The sequence below is a fragment of the Aphelocoma coerulescens genome, chromosome 9, assembly GCF_041296385.1.
Source record: "Aphelocoma coerulescens isolate FSJ_1873_10779 chromosome 9, UR_Acoe_1.0, whole genome shotgun sequence".
NCBI classification, from domain to species: Eukaryota; Metazoa; Chordata; class Aves; order Passeriformes; family Corvidae; genus Aphelocoma; species Aphelocoma coerulescens.
Genome location: NC_091023.1, coordinates 1,088,914 through 1,102,189, shown reverse-complemented (window position 1 = coordinate 1,102,189; position 13,276 = coordinate 1,088,914). Strand labels below are relative to the sequence as shown.

General features: G+C 63.3%; 28 non-coding genes across 28 annotated transcripts; all 28 read right to left on the bottom strand.

Moving 5' to 3' along the window:
- Nucleotides 1-150: 150 nt before the first annotated feature.
- LOC138115025 (5S ribosomal RNA) lies at nucleotides 151-269 on the bottom strand. Its single transcript, XR_011152938.1, has one exon. It is a non-coding gene; the product is annotated as a 5S ribosomal RNA (ribosomal RNA).
- Nucleotides 270-627: 358 nt separating this feature from the next.
- On the bottom strand, nucleotides 628-746 carry LOC138115631 (5S ribosomal RNA). Its single transcript, XR_011153542.1, has one exon. It is a non-coding gene; the product is annotated as a 5S ribosomal RNA (ribosomal RNA).
- A 358-nt stretch (nucleotides 747-1,104) lies between these two features.
- LOC138115024 (5S ribosomal RNA) lies at nucleotides 1,105-1,223 on the bottom strand. The gene has a single exon (XR_011152937.1). It is a non-coding gene; the product is annotated as a 5S ribosomal RNA (ribosomal RNA).
- A 358-nt stretch (nucleotides 1,224-1,581) lies between these two features.
- LOC138115023 (5S ribosomal RNA) lies at nucleotides 1,582-1,700 on the bottom strand. The gene has a single exon (XR_011152936.1). It is a non-coding gene; the product is annotated as a 5S ribosomal RNA (ribosomal RNA).
- A 358-nt stretch (nucleotides 1,701-2,058) lies between these two features.
- On the bottom strand, nucleotides 2,059-2,177 carry LOC138115711 (5S ribosomal RNA). Its single transcript, XR_011153622.1, has one exon. It is a non-coding gene; the product is annotated as a 5S ribosomal RNA (ribosomal RNA).
- A 358-nt stretch (nucleotides 2,178-2,535) lies between these two features.
- LOC138115630 (5S ribosomal RNA) lies at nucleotides 2,536-2,654 on the bottom strand. Its single transcript, XR_011153541.1, has one exon. It is a non-coding gene; the product is annotated as a 5S ribosomal RNA (ribosomal RNA).
- A 358-nt stretch (nucleotides 2,655-3,012) lies between these two features.
- LOC138115765 (5S ribosomal RNA) lies at nucleotides 3,013-3,131 on the bottom strand. The gene has a single exon (XR_011153670.1). It is a non-coding gene; the product is annotated as a 5S ribosomal RNA (ribosomal RNA).
- A 358-nt stretch (nucleotides 3,132-3,489) lies between these two features.
- On the bottom strand, nucleotides 3,490-3,608 carry LOC138115022 (5S ribosomal RNA). The gene has a single exon (XR_011152935.1). It is a non-coding gene; the product is annotated as a 5S ribosomal RNA (ribosomal RNA).
- A 358-nt stretch (nucleotides 3,609-3,966) lies between these two features.
- LOC138115303 (5S ribosomal RNA) lies at nucleotides 3,967-4,085 on the bottom strand. The gene has a single exon (XR_011153217.1). It is a non-coding gene; the product is annotated as a 5S ribosomal RNA (ribosomal RNA).
- A 358-nt stretch (nucleotides 4,086-4,443) lies between these two features.
- On the bottom strand, nucleotides 4,444-4,562 carry LOC138115021 (5S ribosomal RNA). Its single transcript, XR_011152934.1, has one exon. It is a non-coding gene; the product is annotated as a 5S ribosomal RNA (ribosomal RNA).
- A 358-nt stretch (nucleotides 4,563-4,920) lies between these two features.
- On the bottom strand, nucleotides 4,921-5,039 carry LOC138115020 (5S ribosomal RNA). The gene has a single exon (XR_011152933.1). It is a non-coding gene; the product is annotated as a 5S ribosomal RNA (ribosomal RNA).
- Nucleotides 5,040-5,397: 358 nt separating this feature from the next.
- Nucleotides 5,398-5,516, bottom strand: LOC138115629 (5S ribosomal RNA). Its single transcript, XR_011153540.1, has one exon. It is a non-coding gene; the product is annotated as a 5S ribosomal RNA (ribosomal RNA).
- A 358-nt stretch (nucleotides 5,517-5,874) lies between these two features.
- LOC138115018 (5S ribosomal RNA) lies at nucleotides 5,875-5,993 on the bottom strand. The gene has a single exon (XR_011152931.1). It is a non-coding gene; the product is annotated as a 5S ribosomal RNA (ribosomal RNA).
- A 358-nt stretch (nucleotides 5,994-6,351) lies between these two features.
- Nucleotides 6,352-6,470, bottom strand: LOC138115017 (5S ribosomal RNA). The gene has a single exon (XR_011152930.1). It is a non-coding gene; the product is annotated as a 5S ribosomal RNA (ribosomal RNA).
- Nucleotides 6,471-6,828: 358 nt separating this feature from the next.
- On the bottom strand, nucleotides 6,829-6,947 carry LOC138115016 (5S ribosomal RNA). Its single transcript, XR_011152929.1, has one exon. It is a non-coding gene; the product is annotated as a 5S ribosomal RNA (ribosomal RNA).
- Nucleotides 6,948-7,305: 358 nt separating this feature from the next.
- LOC138115015 (5S ribosomal RNA) lies at nucleotides 7,306-7,424 on the bottom strand. Its single transcript, XR_011152928.1, has one exon. It is a non-coding gene; the product is annotated as a 5S ribosomal RNA (ribosomal RNA).
- Nucleotides 7,425-7,782: 358 nt separating this feature from the next.
- LOC138115014 (5S ribosomal RNA) lies at nucleotides 7,783-7,901 on the bottom strand. The gene has a single exon (XR_011152927.1). It is a non-coding gene; the product is annotated as a 5S ribosomal RNA (ribosomal RNA).
- A 358-nt stretch (nucleotides 7,902-8,259) lies between these two features.
- Nucleotides 8,260-8,378, bottom strand: LOC138115013 (5S ribosomal RNA). Its single transcript, XR_011152926.1, has one exon. It is a non-coding gene; the product is annotated as a 5S ribosomal RNA (ribosomal RNA).
- Nucleotides 8,379-8,736: 358 nt separating this feature from the next.
- Nucleotides 8,737-8,855, bottom strand: LOC138115012 (5S ribosomal RNA). Its single transcript, XR_011152925.1, has one exon. It is a non-coding gene; the product is annotated as a 5S ribosomal RNA (ribosomal RNA).
- A 358-nt stretch (nucleotides 8,856-9,213) lies between these two features.
- LOC138115710 (5S ribosomal RNA) lies at nucleotides 9,214-9,332 on the bottom strand. Its single transcript, XR_011153621.1, has one exon. It is a non-coding gene; the product is annotated as a 5S ribosomal RNA (ribosomal RNA).
- A 358-nt stretch (nucleotides 9,333-9,690) lies between these two features.
- Nucleotides 9,691-9,809, bottom strand: LOC138115628 (5S ribosomal RNA). Its single transcript, XR_011153539.1, has one exon. It is a non-coding gene; the product is annotated as a 5S ribosomal RNA (ribosomal RNA).
- A 358-nt stretch (nucleotides 9,810-10,167) lies between these two features.
- LOC138115753 (5S ribosomal RNA) lies at nucleotides 10,168-10,286 on the bottom strand. Its single transcript, XR_011153659.1, has one exon. It is a non-coding gene; the product is annotated as a 5S ribosomal RNA (ribosomal RNA).
- A 358-nt stretch (nucleotides 10,287-10,644) lies between these two features.
- LOC138115302 (5S ribosomal RNA) lies at nucleotides 10,645-10,763 on the bottom strand. Its single transcript, XR_011153216.1, has one exon. It is a non-coding gene; the product is annotated as a 5S ribosomal RNA (ribosomal RNA).
- Nucleotides 10,764-11,121: 358 nt separating this feature from the next.
- Nucleotides 11,122-11,240, bottom strand: LOC138115011 (5S ribosomal RNA). Its single transcript, XR_011152924.1, has one exon. It is a non-coding gene; the product is annotated as a 5S ribosomal RNA (ribosomal RNA).
- Nucleotides 11,241-11,598: 358 nt separating this feature from the next.
- On the bottom strand, nucleotides 11,599-11,717 carry LOC138115010 (5S ribosomal RNA). The gene has a single exon (XR_011152923.1). It is a non-coding gene; the product is annotated as a 5S ribosomal RNA (ribosomal RNA).
- Nucleotides 11,718-12,075: 358 nt separating this feature from the next.
- On the bottom strand, nucleotides 12,076-12,194 carry LOC138115627 (5S ribosomal RNA). Its single transcript, XR_011153538.1, has one exon. It is a non-coding gene; the product is annotated as a 5S ribosomal RNA (ribosomal RNA).
- Nucleotides 12,195-12,552: 358 nt separating this feature from the next.
- LOC138115333 (5S ribosomal RNA) lies at nucleotides 12,553-12,671 on the bottom strand. The gene has a single exon (XR_011153246.1). It is a non-coding gene; the product is annotated as a 5S ribosomal RNA (ribosomal RNA).
- A 358-nt stretch (nucleotides 12,672-13,029) lies between these two features.
- Nucleotides 13,030-13,148, bottom strand: LOC138115009 (5S ribosomal RNA). The gene has a single exon (XR_011152922.1). It is a non-coding gene; the product is annotated as a 5S ribosomal RNA (ribosomal RNA).
- Between the last annotated feature and the right edge of the window lie 128 nt (nucleotides 13,149-13,276).

Genomic DNA, 13,276 nt, shown 5'->3' with positions numbered 1-13,276 from the left:
TGCCCTCGGAAACAAGGGAACCTGCAGCCAGATCCAGAGCCACGCAAGCCATGCAAGCCCCATGAGCCACCCTCGCCCTTGTGCTCCTTGGCACCGCTGCCCAAGCAAAACAAGGCACCTCTGGCCCAGAGCCCAGGACCCAGCAAAAGAAGCCTACAGCACCCGGTATTCCCAGGCGGTCTCCCATCCAAGTACTAACCGGGCCCGACCCTGCTTAGCTTCCGAGATCAGACGAGATCGGGCGTTCTCAGGGTGGTATGGCCGTAGGCACCCCTCAGCCCCACAGCAGCGCTCTCCAGCACACACCAGCGCCTTCCTGCCCTGCCCCAATGCCCCCCGCACCCGGCACACGGCCGCCAGCGCCACTGTCGGCAACAACCCAACCTGCAGCCAGACCCAGAGCCATACAAGCCACTCAAGCTTTTCCAGCCACGCCAACTATGTGAGGACTAACAGTCATGGCCACCAGCTCTGCCCTGACCTCGGAAACAACAGAACCTGCAGCCGGACCCAGAGCCACGCAAGCCATGCAAGCCCCATGAGCCACCCTCCCCCTTGTGCTCCTTGGCACCGCTGCCCAAGCAAAACAAGGCACCTCTGGCCCAGAGCCCAGGACCCAGCAAAAGAAGCCTACAGCACCCGGTATTCCCAGGCGGTCTCCCATCCAAGTACTAACCGGGCCCGACCCTGCTTAGCTTCCGAGATCAGACGATATCGGGCGTTCTCAGGGTGGTATGGCCGTAGGCACCCCTCAGCCCCACAGCAGCGCTCTCCAGCACACACCAGCGCCTTCCTGCCCTGCCCCAATGCCCCCCGCACCCGGCACACGGCCGCCAGCGCCACTGTCGGCAACAACCCAACCTGCAGCCAGACCCAGAGCCATACAAGCCACTCAAGCTTTTCCCGCCACGCCAACTATGCGAGGACTAACAGTCATGGCCACCAGCTCTTCCCTGCCCTCGGAAACAAGGGAACCTGCAGCCAGATCCAGAGCCACGCAAGCCATGCAAGCCCCATGAGCCACCCTCGCCCTTGTGCTCCTTGGCACCGCTGCCCAAGCAAAACAAGGCACCTCTGGCCCAGAGCCCAGGACCCAGCAAAAGAAGCCTACAGCACCCGGTATTCCCAGGCGGTCTCCCATCCAAGTACTAACCGGGCCCGACCCTGCTTAGCTTCCGAGATCAGACGAGATCGGGCGTTCTCAGGGTGGTATGGCCGTAGGCACCCCTCAGCCCCACAGCAGCGCTCTCCAGCACACACCAGCGCCTTCCTGCCCTGCCCCAATGCCCCCCGCACCCGGCACACGGCCGCCAGCGCCACTGTCGGCAACAACCCAACCAGCAGCCAGACCGAACACCACACAAGCCACTCAAGCTTTTCCAGCCACGCCAACTATGTGAGGACTAACAGTCATGGCCACCAGCTCTGCCCTGCCCTCGGCAGCAACAGAACCTGCAGCCGGACCCAGAGCCACGCAAGCCATGCAAGCCCCATGAGCCACCCTCGCCCTTGAGCTCCTTGGCACCGCTGCCCAAGCAAAACAAGGCACCTCTGGCCCAGAGCCCAGGACCCAGCAAAAGAAGCCTACAGCACCCGGTATTCCCAGGCGGTCTCCCATCCAAGTACTAACCGGGCCCGACCCTGCTTAGCTTCCGAGATCAGACGAGATCGGGCGTTCTCAGGGTGGTATGGCCGTAGGCACCCCTCAGCCCCACAGCAGCGCTCTCCAGCACACACCAGCGCCTTCCTGCCCTGCCCCAATGCCCCCCGCACCCGGCACACGGCCGCCAGCGCCACTGTCGGCAACAACCCAACCGGCAGCCAGACCCAGAGCCATACAAGCCACTCAAGCTTTTCCCGCCACGCCAACTATGCGAGGACTAACAGTCATGGCCACCAGCTCTGCCCTGCCCTCGGCAACAACAGAACCTGCAGCCGGACCCAGAGCCACGCAAGCCATGCAAGCCCCATGAGCCACCCTCGCCCTTGAGCTCCTTGGCACCGCTGCCCAAGCAAAACAAGGCACCTCTGGCCCAGAGCCCAGGACCCAGCAAAAGAAGCCTACAGCACCCGGTATTCCCAGGCGGTCTCCCATCCAAGTACTAACCGGGCCCGACCCTGCTTAGCTTCCGAGATCAGACGATATCGGGCAGTCTCAGGGTGGTATGGCCGTAGGCACCCCTCAGCCCCACAGCAGCGCTCTCCAGCACACACCAGCGCCTTCCTGCCCTGCCCCAATGCCCCCTGCACCCGGCACACGGCCGCCAGCGCCACTGTCGGCAACAACCCAACCTGCAGCCAGACCCAGAGCCATACAAGCCACTCAAGCTTTTCCAGCCACGCCAACTATGTGAGGACTAACAGTCATGGCCACCAGCTCTGCCCTGACCTCGGAAACAACAGAACCTGCAGCCGGACCCAGAGCCACGCAAGCCATGCAAGCCCCATGAGCCACCCTCCCCCTTGTGCTCCTTGGCACCGCTGCCCAAGCAAAACAAGGCACCTCTGGCCCAGAGCCCAGGACCCAGCAAAAGAAGCCTACAGCACCCGGTATTCCCAGGCGGTCTCCCATCCAAGTACTAACCGGGCCCGACCCTGCTTAGCTTCCGAGATCAGACGATATCGGGCGTTCTCAGGGTGGTATGGCCGTAGGCACCCCTCAGCCCCACAGCAGCGCTCTCCAGCACACACCAGCGCCTTCCTGCCCTGCCCCAATGCCCCCCGCACCCGGCACACGGCCGCCAGCGCCACTGTTGGCAACAACCCAACCTGCAGCCAGACCGAACACCACACAAGCCACTCAAGCTTTTCCAGCCACGCCAACTATGTGAGGACTAACAGTCATGGCCACCAGCTCTGCCCTGCCCTCGGCAACAACAGAACCTGCAGCCGGACCCAGAGCCACGCAAGCCATGCAAGCCCCATGAGCCACCCTCGCCCTTGAGCTCCTTGGCACCGCTGCCCAAGCAAAACAAGGCACCTCTGGCCCAGAGCCCAGGACCCAGCAAAAGAAGCCTACAGCACCCGGTATTCCCAGGCGGTCTCCCATCCAAGTACTAACCGGGCCCGACCCTGCTTAGCTTCCGAGATCAGACGAGATCGGGTGTTCTCAGGGTGGTATGGCCGTAGGCACCCCTCAGCCCCACAGCAGCGCTCTCCAGCACACACCAGCGCCTTCCTGCCCTGCCCCAATGCTCCTCGCACCCGGCACACGGCCGCCAGCGCCACTGTCGGCAACAACCCAACCTGCAGCCAGACCCAGAGCCATACAAGCCACTCAAGCTTTGCCCGCCACGCCAACTATGCGAGGACTAACAGTCATGGCCACCAGCTCTTCCCTGCCCTCGGAAACAAGGGAACCTGCAGCCAGATCCAGAGCCACGCAAGCCATGCAAGCCCCATGAGCCACCCTCGCCCTTGTGCTCCTTGGCACCGCTGCCCAAGCAAAACAAGGCACCTCTGGCCCAGAGCCCAGGACCCAGCAAAAGAAGCCTACAGCACCCGGTATTCCCAGGCGGTCTCCCATCCAAGTACTAACCGGGCCCGACCCTGCTTAGCTTCCGAGATCAGACGAGATCGGGCGTTCTCAGGGTGGTATGGCCGTAGGCACCCCTCAGCCCCACAGCAGCGCTCTCCAGCACACACCAGCGCCTTCCTGCCCTGCCCCAATGCCCCCCGCACCCGGCACACGGCCGCCAGCGCCACTGTCGGCAACAACCCAACCTGCAGCCAGACCCAGAGCCATACAAGCCACTCAAGCATTTCCCGCCACGCCAACTATGCGAGGACTAACAGTCATGGCCACCAGCTCTTCCCTGCCCTCGGAAACAAGGGAACCTGCAGCCAGATCCAGAGCCACGCAAGCCATGCAAGCCCCATGAGCCACCCTCGCCCTTGTGCTCCTTGGCACCGCTGCCCAAGCAAAACAAGGCACCTCTGGCCCAGAGCCCAGGACCCAGCAAAAGAAGCCTACAGCACCCGGTATTCCCAGGCGGTCTCCCATCCAAGTACTAACCGGGCCCGACCCTGCTTAGCTTCCGAGATCAGACGAGATCGGGCGTTCTCAGGGTGGTATAGCCGTAGGCACCCCTCAGCCCCACAGCAGCGCTCTCCAGCACACACCAGCGCCTTCCTGCCCTGCCCCAATGCTCCTCGCACCCGGCACACGGCCGCCAGCGCCACTGTCGGCAACAACCCAACCTGCAGCCAGACCCAGAGCCATACAAGCCACTCAAGCTTTTCCCGCCACGCCAACTATGCGAGGACTAACAGTCATGGCCACCAGCTCTTCCCTGCCCTCGGAAACAAGGGAACCTGCAGCCAGATCCAGAGCCACGCAAGCCATGCAAGCCCCATGAGCCACCCTCCCCCTTGTGCTCCTTGGCACCGCTGCCCAAGCAAAACAAGGCACCTCTGGCCCAGAGCCCAGAACCCAGCAAAAGAAGCCTACAGCACCCGGTATTCCCAGGCGGTCTCCCATCCAAGTACTAACCGGGCCCGACCCTGCTTAGCTTCCGAGATCAGACGAGATCGGGCGTTCTCAGGGTGGTATGGCCGTAGGCACCCCTCAGCCCCACAGCAGCGCTCTCCAGCACACACCAGCGCCTTCCTGCCCTGCCCCAATGCCCCCCGCACCCGGCACACGGCCGCCAGCGCCACTGTCGGCAACAACCCAACCTGCAGCCAGACCCAGAGCCATACAAGCCACTCAAGCTTTTCCCGCCACGCCAACTATGCGAGGACTAACAGTCATGGCCACCAGCTCTTCCCTGCCCTCGGAAACAAGGGAACCTGCAGCCAGATCCAGAGCCACGCAAGCCATGCAAGCCCCATGAGCCACCCTCCCCCTTGTGCTCCTTGGCACCGCTGCCCAAGCAAAACAAGGCACCTCTGGCCCAGAGCCCAGGACCCAGCAAAAGAAGCCTACAGCACCCGGTATTCCCAGGCGGTCTCCCATCCAAGTACTAACCGGGCCCGACCCTGCTTAGCTTCCGAGATCAGACGAGATCGGGCGTTCTCAGGGTGGTATGGCCGTAGGCACCCCTCAGCCCCACAGCAGCGCTCTCCAGCACACACCAGCGCCTTCCTGCCCTGCCCCAATGCCCCCCGCACCCGGCACACGGCCGCCAGCGCCACTGTCGGCAACAACCCAACCTGCAGCCAGACCCAGAGCCATACAAGCCACTCAAGCTTTTCCCGCCACGCCAACTATGCGAGGACTAACAGTCATGGCCACCAGCTCTTCCCTGCCCTCGGAAACAAGGGAACCTGCAGCCAGATCCAGAGCCACGCAAGCCATGCAAGCCCCATGAGCCACCCTCGCCCTTGTGCTCCTTGGCACCGCTGCCCAAGCAAAACAAGGCACCTCTGGCCCAGAGCCCAGGACCCAGCAAAAGAAGCCTACAGCACCCGGTATTCCCAGGCGGTCTCCCATCCAAGTACTAACCGGGCCCGACCCTGCTTAGCTTCCGAGATCAGACGATATCGGGCGTTCTCAGGGTGGTATGGCCGTAGGCACCCCTCAGCCCCACAGCAGCGCTCTCCAGCACACACCAGCGCCTTCCTGCCCTGCCCCAATGCCCCCCGCACCCGGCACACGGCCGCCAGCGCCACTGTCGGCAACAACCCAACCTGCAGCCAGACCCAGAGCCATACAAGCCACTCAAGCTTTTCCCGCCACGCCAACTATGCGAGGACTAACAGTCATGGCCACCAGCTCTTCCCTGCCCTCGGAAACAAGGGAACCTGCAGCCAGATCCAGAGCCACGCAAGCCATGCAAGCCCCATGAGCCACCCTCCCCCTTGTGCTCCTTGGCACCGCTGCCCAAGCAAAACAAGGCACCTCTGGCCCAGAGCCCAGGACCCAGCAAAAGAAGCCTACAGCACCCGGTATTCCCAGGCGGTCTCCCATCCAAGTACTAACCGGGCCCGACCCTGCTTAGCTTCCGAGATCAGACGAGATCGGGCGTTCTCAGGGTGGTATGGCCGTAGGCACCCCTCAGCCCCACAGCAGCGCTCTCCAGCACACACCAGCGCCTTCCTGCCCTGCCCCAATGCCCCCCGCACCCGGCACACGGCCGCCAGCGCCACTGTCGGCAACAACCCAACCTGCAGCCAGACCCAGAGCCATACAAGCCACTCAAGCTTTTCCAGCCACGCCAACTATGTGAGGACTAACAGTCATGGCCACCAGCTCTGCCCTGACCTCGGAAACAACAGAACCTGCAGCCGGACCCAGAGCCACGCAAGCCATGCAAGCCCCATGAGCCACCCTCCCCCTTGTGCTCCTTGGCACCGCTGCCCAAGCAAAACAAGGCACCTCTGGCCCAGAGCCCAGGACCCAGCAAAAGAAGCCTACAGCACCCGGTATTCCCAGGCGGTCTCCCATCCAAGTACTAACCGGGCCCGACCCTGCTTAGCTTCCGAGATCAGACGAGATCGGGCGTTCTCAGGGTGGTATGGCCGTAGGCACCCCTCAGCCCCACAGCAGCGCTCTCCAGCACACACCAGCGCCTTCCTGCCCTGCCCCAATGCCCCCCGCACCCGGCACACGGCCGCCAGCGCCACTGTCGGCAACAACCCAACCAGCAGCCAGACCGAACACCACACAAGCCACTCAAGCTTTTCCAGCCACGCCAACTATGTGAGGACTAACAGTCATGGCCACCAGCTCTGCCCTGCCCTCGGCAGCAACAGAACCTGCAGCCGGACCCAGAGCCACGCAAGCCATGCAAGCCCCATGAGCCACCCTCGCCCTTGAGCTCCTTGGCACCGCTGCCCAAGCAAAACAAGGCACCTCTGGCCCAGAGCCCAGGACCCAGCAAAAGAAGCCTACAGCACCCGGTATTCCCAGGCGGTCTCCCATCCAAGTACTAACCGGGCCCGACCCTGCTTAGCTTCCGAGATCAGACGAGATCGGGCGTTCTCAGGGTGGTATGGCCGTAGGCACCCCTCAGCCCCACAGCAGCGCTCTCCAGCACACACCAGCGCCTTCCTGCCCTGCCCCAATGCCCCCCGCACCCGGCACACGGCCGCCAGCGCCACTGTCGGCAACAACCCAACCTGCAGCCAGACCCAGAGCCATACAAGCCACTCAAGCTTTTCCCGCCACGCCAACTATGCGAGGACTAACAGTCATGGCCACCAGCTCTTCCCTGCCCTCGGAAACAAGGGAACCTGCAGCCAGATCCAGAGCCACGCAAGCCATGCAAGCCCCATGAGCCACCCTCGCCCTTGTGCTCCTTGGCACCGCTGCCCAAGCAAAACAAGGCACCTCTGGCCCAGAGCCCAGGACCCAGCAAAAGAAGCCTACAGCACCCGGTATTCCCAGGCGGTCTCCCATCCAAGTACTAACCGGGCCCGACCCTGCTTAGCTTCCGAGATCAGACGAGATCGGGCGTTCTCAGGGTGGTATGGCCGTAGGCACCCCTCAGCCCCACAGCAGCGCTCTCCAGCACACACCAGCGCCTTCCTGCCCTGCCCCAATGCCCCCCGCACCCGGCACACGGCCGCCAGCGCCACTGTCGGCAACAACCCAACCTGCAGCCAGACCGAACACCACACAAGCCACTCAAGCTTTTCCAGCCACGCCAACTATGCGAGGACTAACAGTCATGGCCACCAGCTCTGCCCTGACCTCGGAAACAACAGAACCTGCAGCCGGACCCAGAGCCACGCAAGCCATGCAAGCCCCATGAGCCACCCTCGCCCTTGAGCTCCTTGGCACCGCTGCCCAAGCAAAACAAGGCACCTCTGGCCCAGAGCCCAGGACCCAGCAAAAGAAGCCTACAGCACCCGGTATTCCCAGGCGGTCTCCCATCCAAGTACTAACCGGGCCCGACCCTGCTTAGCTTCCGAGATCAGACGAGATCGGGCGTTCTCAGGGTGGTATGGCCGTAGGCACCCCTCAGCCCCACAGCAGCGCTCTCCAGCACACACCAGCGCCTTCCTGCCCTGCCCCAATGCCCCCCGCACCCGGCACACGGCCGCCAGCGCCACTGTCGGCAACAACCCAACCTGCAGCCAGACCCAGAGCCATACAAGCCACTCAAGCTTTTCCCGCCACGCCAACTATGCGAGGACTAACAGTCATGGCCACCAGCTCTTCCCTGCCCTCGGAAACAAGGGAACCTGCAGCCAGATCCAGAGCCACGCAAGCCATGCAAGCCCCATGAGCCACCCTCGCCCTTGTGCTCCTTGGCACCGCTGCCCAAGCAAAACAAGGCACCTCTGGCCCAGAGCCCAGGACCCAGCAAAAGAAGCCTACAGCACCCGGTATTCCCAGGCGGTCTCCCATCCAAGTACTAACCGGGCCCGACCCTGCTTAGCTTCCGAGATCAGACGAGATCGGGCGTTCTCAGGGTGGTATGGCCGTAGGCACCCCTCAGCCCCACAGCAGCGCTCTCCAGCACACACCAGCGCCTTCCTGCCCTGCCCCAATGCCCCCCGCACCCGGCACACGGCCGCCAGCGCCACTGTCGGCAACAACCCAACCAGCAGCCAGACCGAACACCACACAAGCCACTCAAGCTTTTCCAGCCACGCCAACTATGTGAGGACTAACAGTCATGGCCACCAGCTCTGCCCTGCCCTCGGCAGCAACAGAACCTGCAGCCGGACCCAGAGCCACGCAAGCCATGCAAGCCCCATGAGCCACCCTCGCCCTTGAGCTCCTTGGCACCGCTGCCCAAGCAAAACAAGGCACCTCTGGCCCAGAGCCCAGGACCCAGCAAAAGAAGCCTACAGCACCCGGTATTCCCAGGCGGTCTCCCATCCAAGTACTAACCGGGCCCGACCCTGCTTAGCTTCCGAGATCAGACGAGATCGGGCGTTCTCAGGGTGGTATGGCCGTAGGCACCCCTCAGCCCCACAGCAGCGCTCTCCAGCACACACCAGCGCCTTCCTGCCCTGCCCCAATGCCCCCCGCACCCGGCACACGGCCGCCAGCGCCACTGTCGGCAACAACCCAACCGGCAGCCAGACCCAGAGCCATACAAGCCACTCAAGCTTTTCCCGCCACGCCAACTATGCGAGGACTAACAGTCATGGCCACCAGCTCTGCCCTGCCCTCGTCAACAACAGAACCTGCAGCCGGACCCAGAGCCACGCAAGCCATGCAAGCCCCATGAGCCACCCTCGCCCTTGAGCTCCTTGGCACCGCTGCCCAAGCAAAACAAGGCACCTCTGGCCCAGAGCCCAGGACCCAGCAAAAGAAGCCTACAGCACCCGGTATTCCCAGGCGGTCTCCCATCCAAGTACTAACCGGGCCCGACCCTGCTTAGCTTCCGAGATCAGACGATATCGGGCAGTCTCAGGGTGGTATGGCCGTAGGCACCCCTCAGCCCCACAGCAGCGCTCTCCAGCACACACCAGCGCCTTCCTGCCCTGCCCCAATGCCCCCTGCACCCGGCACACGGCCGCCAGCGCCACTGTCGGCAACAACCCAACCTGCAGCCAGACCCAGAGCCATACAAGCCACTCAAGCTTTTCCAGCCACGCCAACTATGTGAGGACTAACAGTCATGGCCACCAGCTCTGCCCTGACCTCGGAAACAACAGAACCTGCAGCCGGACCCAGAGCCACGCAAGCCATGCAAGCCCCATGAGCCACCCTCCCCCTTGTGCTCCTTGGCACCGCTGCCCAAGCAAAACAAGGCACCTCTGGCCCAGAGCCCAGGACCCAGCAAAAGAAGCCTACAGCACCCGGTATTCCCAGGCGGTCTCCCATCCAAGTACTAACCGGGCCCGACCCTGCTTAGCTTCCGAGATCAGACGATATCGGGCGTTCTCAGGGTGGTATGGCCGTAGGCACCCCTCAGCCCCACAGCAGCGCTCTCCAGCACACACCAGCGCCTTCCTGCCCTGCCCCAATGCCCCCCGCACCCGGCACACGGCCGCCAGCGCCACTGTTGGCAACAACCCAACCTGCAGCCAGACCGAACACCACACAAGCCACTCAAGCTTTTCCAGCCACGCCAACTATGTGAGGACTAACAGTCATGGCCACCAGCTCTGCCCTGCCCTCGGCAACAACAGAACCTGCAGCCGGACCCAGAGCCACGCAAGCCATGCAAGCCCCATGAGCCACCCTCGCCCTTGAGCTCCTTGGCACCGCTGCCCAAGCAAAACAAGGCACCTCTGGCCCAGAGCCCAGGACCCAGCAAAAGAAGCCTACAGCACCCGGTATTCCCAGGCGGTCTCCCATCCAAGTACTAACCGGGCCCGACCCTGCTTAGCTTCCGAGATCAGACGAGATCGGGTGTTCTCAGGGTGGTATGGCCGTAGGCACCCCTCAGCCCCACAGCAGCGCTCTCCAGCACACACCAGCGCCTTCCTGCCCTGCCCCAATGCTCCTCGCACCCGGCACACGGCCGCCAGCGCCACTGTCGGCAACAACCCAACCTGCAGCCAGACCGAACACCACACAAGCCACTCAAGCTTTTCCAGCCACGCCAACTATGCGAGGACTAACAGTCATGGCCACCAGCTCTGCCCTGCCCTCGGCAACAACAGAACCTGCAGCCGGACCCAGAGCCACGCAAGCCATGCAAGCCCCATGAGCCACCCTCGCCCTTGAGCTCCTTGGCACCGCTGCCCAAGCAAAACAAGGCACCTCTGGCCCAGAGCCCAGGACCCAGCAAAAGAAGCCTACAGCACCCGGTATTCCCAGGCGGTCTCCCATCCAAGTACTAACCGGGCCCGACCCTGCTTAGCTTCCGAGATCAGACGAGATCGGGCGTTCTCAGGGTGGTATAGCCGTAGGCACCCCTCAGCCCCACAGCAGCGCTCTCCAGCACACACCAGCGCCTTCCTGCCCTGCCCCAATGCTCCTCGCACCCGGCACACGGCCGCCAGCGCCACTGTCGGCAACAACCCAACCTGCAGCCAGACCCAGAGCCATACAAGCCACTCAAGCTTTTCCCGCCACGCCAACTATGCGAGGACTAACAGTCATGGCCACCAGCTCTTCCCTGCCCTCGGAAACAAGGGAACCTGCAGCCAGATCCAGAGCCACGCAAGCCATGCAAGCCCCATGAGCCACCCTCCCCCTTGTGCTCCTTGGCACCGCTGCCCAAGCAAAACAAGGCACCTCTGGCCCAGAGCCCAGAACCCAGCAAAAGAAGCCTACAGCACCCGGTATTCCCAGGCGGTCTCCCATCCAAGTACTAACCGGGCCCGACCCTGCTTAGCTTCCGAGATCAGACGAGATCGGGCGTTCTCAGGGTGGTATGGCCGTAGGCACCCCTCAGCCCCACAGCAGCGCTCTCCAGCACACACCAGCGCCTTCCTGCCCTGCCCCAATGCCCCCCGCACCCGGCACACGGCCGCCAGCGCCACTGTCGGCAACAACCCAACCTGCAGCCAGACCCAGAGCCATACAAGCCACTCAAGCTTTTCCCGCCACGCCAACTATGCGAGGACTAACAGTCATGGCCACCAGCTCTTCCCTGCCCTCGGAAACAAGGGAACCTGCAGCCAGATCCAGAGCCACGCAAGCCATGCAAGCCCCATGAGCCACCCTCCCCCTTGTGCTCCTTGGCACCGCTGCCCAAGCAAAACAAGGCACCTCTGGCCCAGAGCCCAGGACCCAGCAAAAGAAGCCTACAGCACCCGGTATTCCCAGGCGGTCTCCCATCCAAGTACTAACCGGGCCCGACCCTGCTTAGCTTCCGAGATCAGACGAGATCGGGCGTTCTCAGGGTGGTATGGCCGTAGGCACCCCTCAGCCCCACAGCAGCGCTCTCCAGCACACACCAGCGCCTTCCTGCCCTGCCCCAATGCCCCCCGCACCCGGCACACGGCCGCCAGCGCCACTGTCGGCAACAACCCAACCTGCAGCCAGACCCAGAGCCATACAAGCCACTCAAGCTTTTCCCGCCACGCCAACTATGCGAGGACTAACAGTCATGGCCACCAGCTCTTCCCTGCCCTCGGAAACAAGGGAACCTGCAGCCAGATCCAGAGCCACGCAAGCCATGCAAGCCCCATGAGCCACCCTCGCCCTTGAGCTCCTTGGCACCGCTGCCCAAGCAAAACAAGGCACCTCTGGCCCAGAGCCCAGGACCCAGCAAAAGAAGCCTACAGCACCCGGTATTCCCAGGCGGTCTCCCATCCAAGTACTAACCGGGCCCGACCCTGCTTAGCTTCCGAGATCAGACGATATCGGGCGTTCTCAGGGTGGTATGGCCGTAGGCACCCCTCAGCCCCACAGCAGCGCTCTCCAGCACACACCAGCGCCTTCCTGCCCTGCCCCAATGCCCCCCGCACCCGGCACACGGCCGCCAGCGCCACTGTCGGCAACAACCCAACCTGCAGCCAGACCCAGAGCCATACAAGCCACTCAAGCTTTTCCCGCCACGCCAACTATGCGAGGACTAACAGTCATGGCCACCAGCTCTTCCCTGCCCTCGGAAACAAGGGAACCTGCAGCCAGATCCAGAGCCACGCAAGCCATGCAAGCCCCATGAGCCACCCTCGCCCTTGTGCTCCTTGGCACCGCTGCCCAAGCAAAACAAGGCACCTCTGGCCCAGAGCCCAGGACCCAGCAAAAGAAGCCTACAGCACCCGGTATTCCCAGGCGGTCTCCCATCCAAGTACTAACCGGGTCCGACCCTGCTTAGCTTCCGAGATCAGACGAGATCGGGCGTTCTCAGGGTGGTATGGCCGTAGGCACCCCTCAGCCCCACAGCAGCGCTCTCCAGCACACACCAGCGCCTTCCTGCCCTGCCCCAATGCCCCCCGCACCCGGCACACGGCCGCCAGCGCCACTGTCGGCAACAACCCAACCTGCAGCCAGACCCAGAGCCATACAAGCCACTCAAGCTTTTCCCGCCACGCCAACTATGCGAGGACTAACAGTCATGGCCACCAGCTCTTCCCTGCCCTCGGAAACAAGGGAACCTGCAGCCAGATCCAGAGCCACGCAAGCCATGCAAGCCCCATGAGCCACCCTCCCCCTTGTGCTCCTTGGCACCGCTGCCCAAGCAAAACAAGGCACCTCTGGCCCAGAGCCCAGGACCCAGCAAAAGAAGCCTACAGCACCCGGTATTCCCAGGCGGTCTCCCATCCAAGTACTAACCGGGCCCGACCCTGCTTAGCTTCCGAGATCAGACGAGATCGGGCGTTCTCAGGGTGGTATGGCCGTAGGCACCCCTCAGCCCCACAGCAGCGCTCTCCAGCACACACCAGCGCCTTCCTGCCCTGCCCCAATGCCCCCCGCACCCGGCACACGGCCGCCAGCGCCACTGTCGGCAACAACCCAACCAGCAGCCAGACC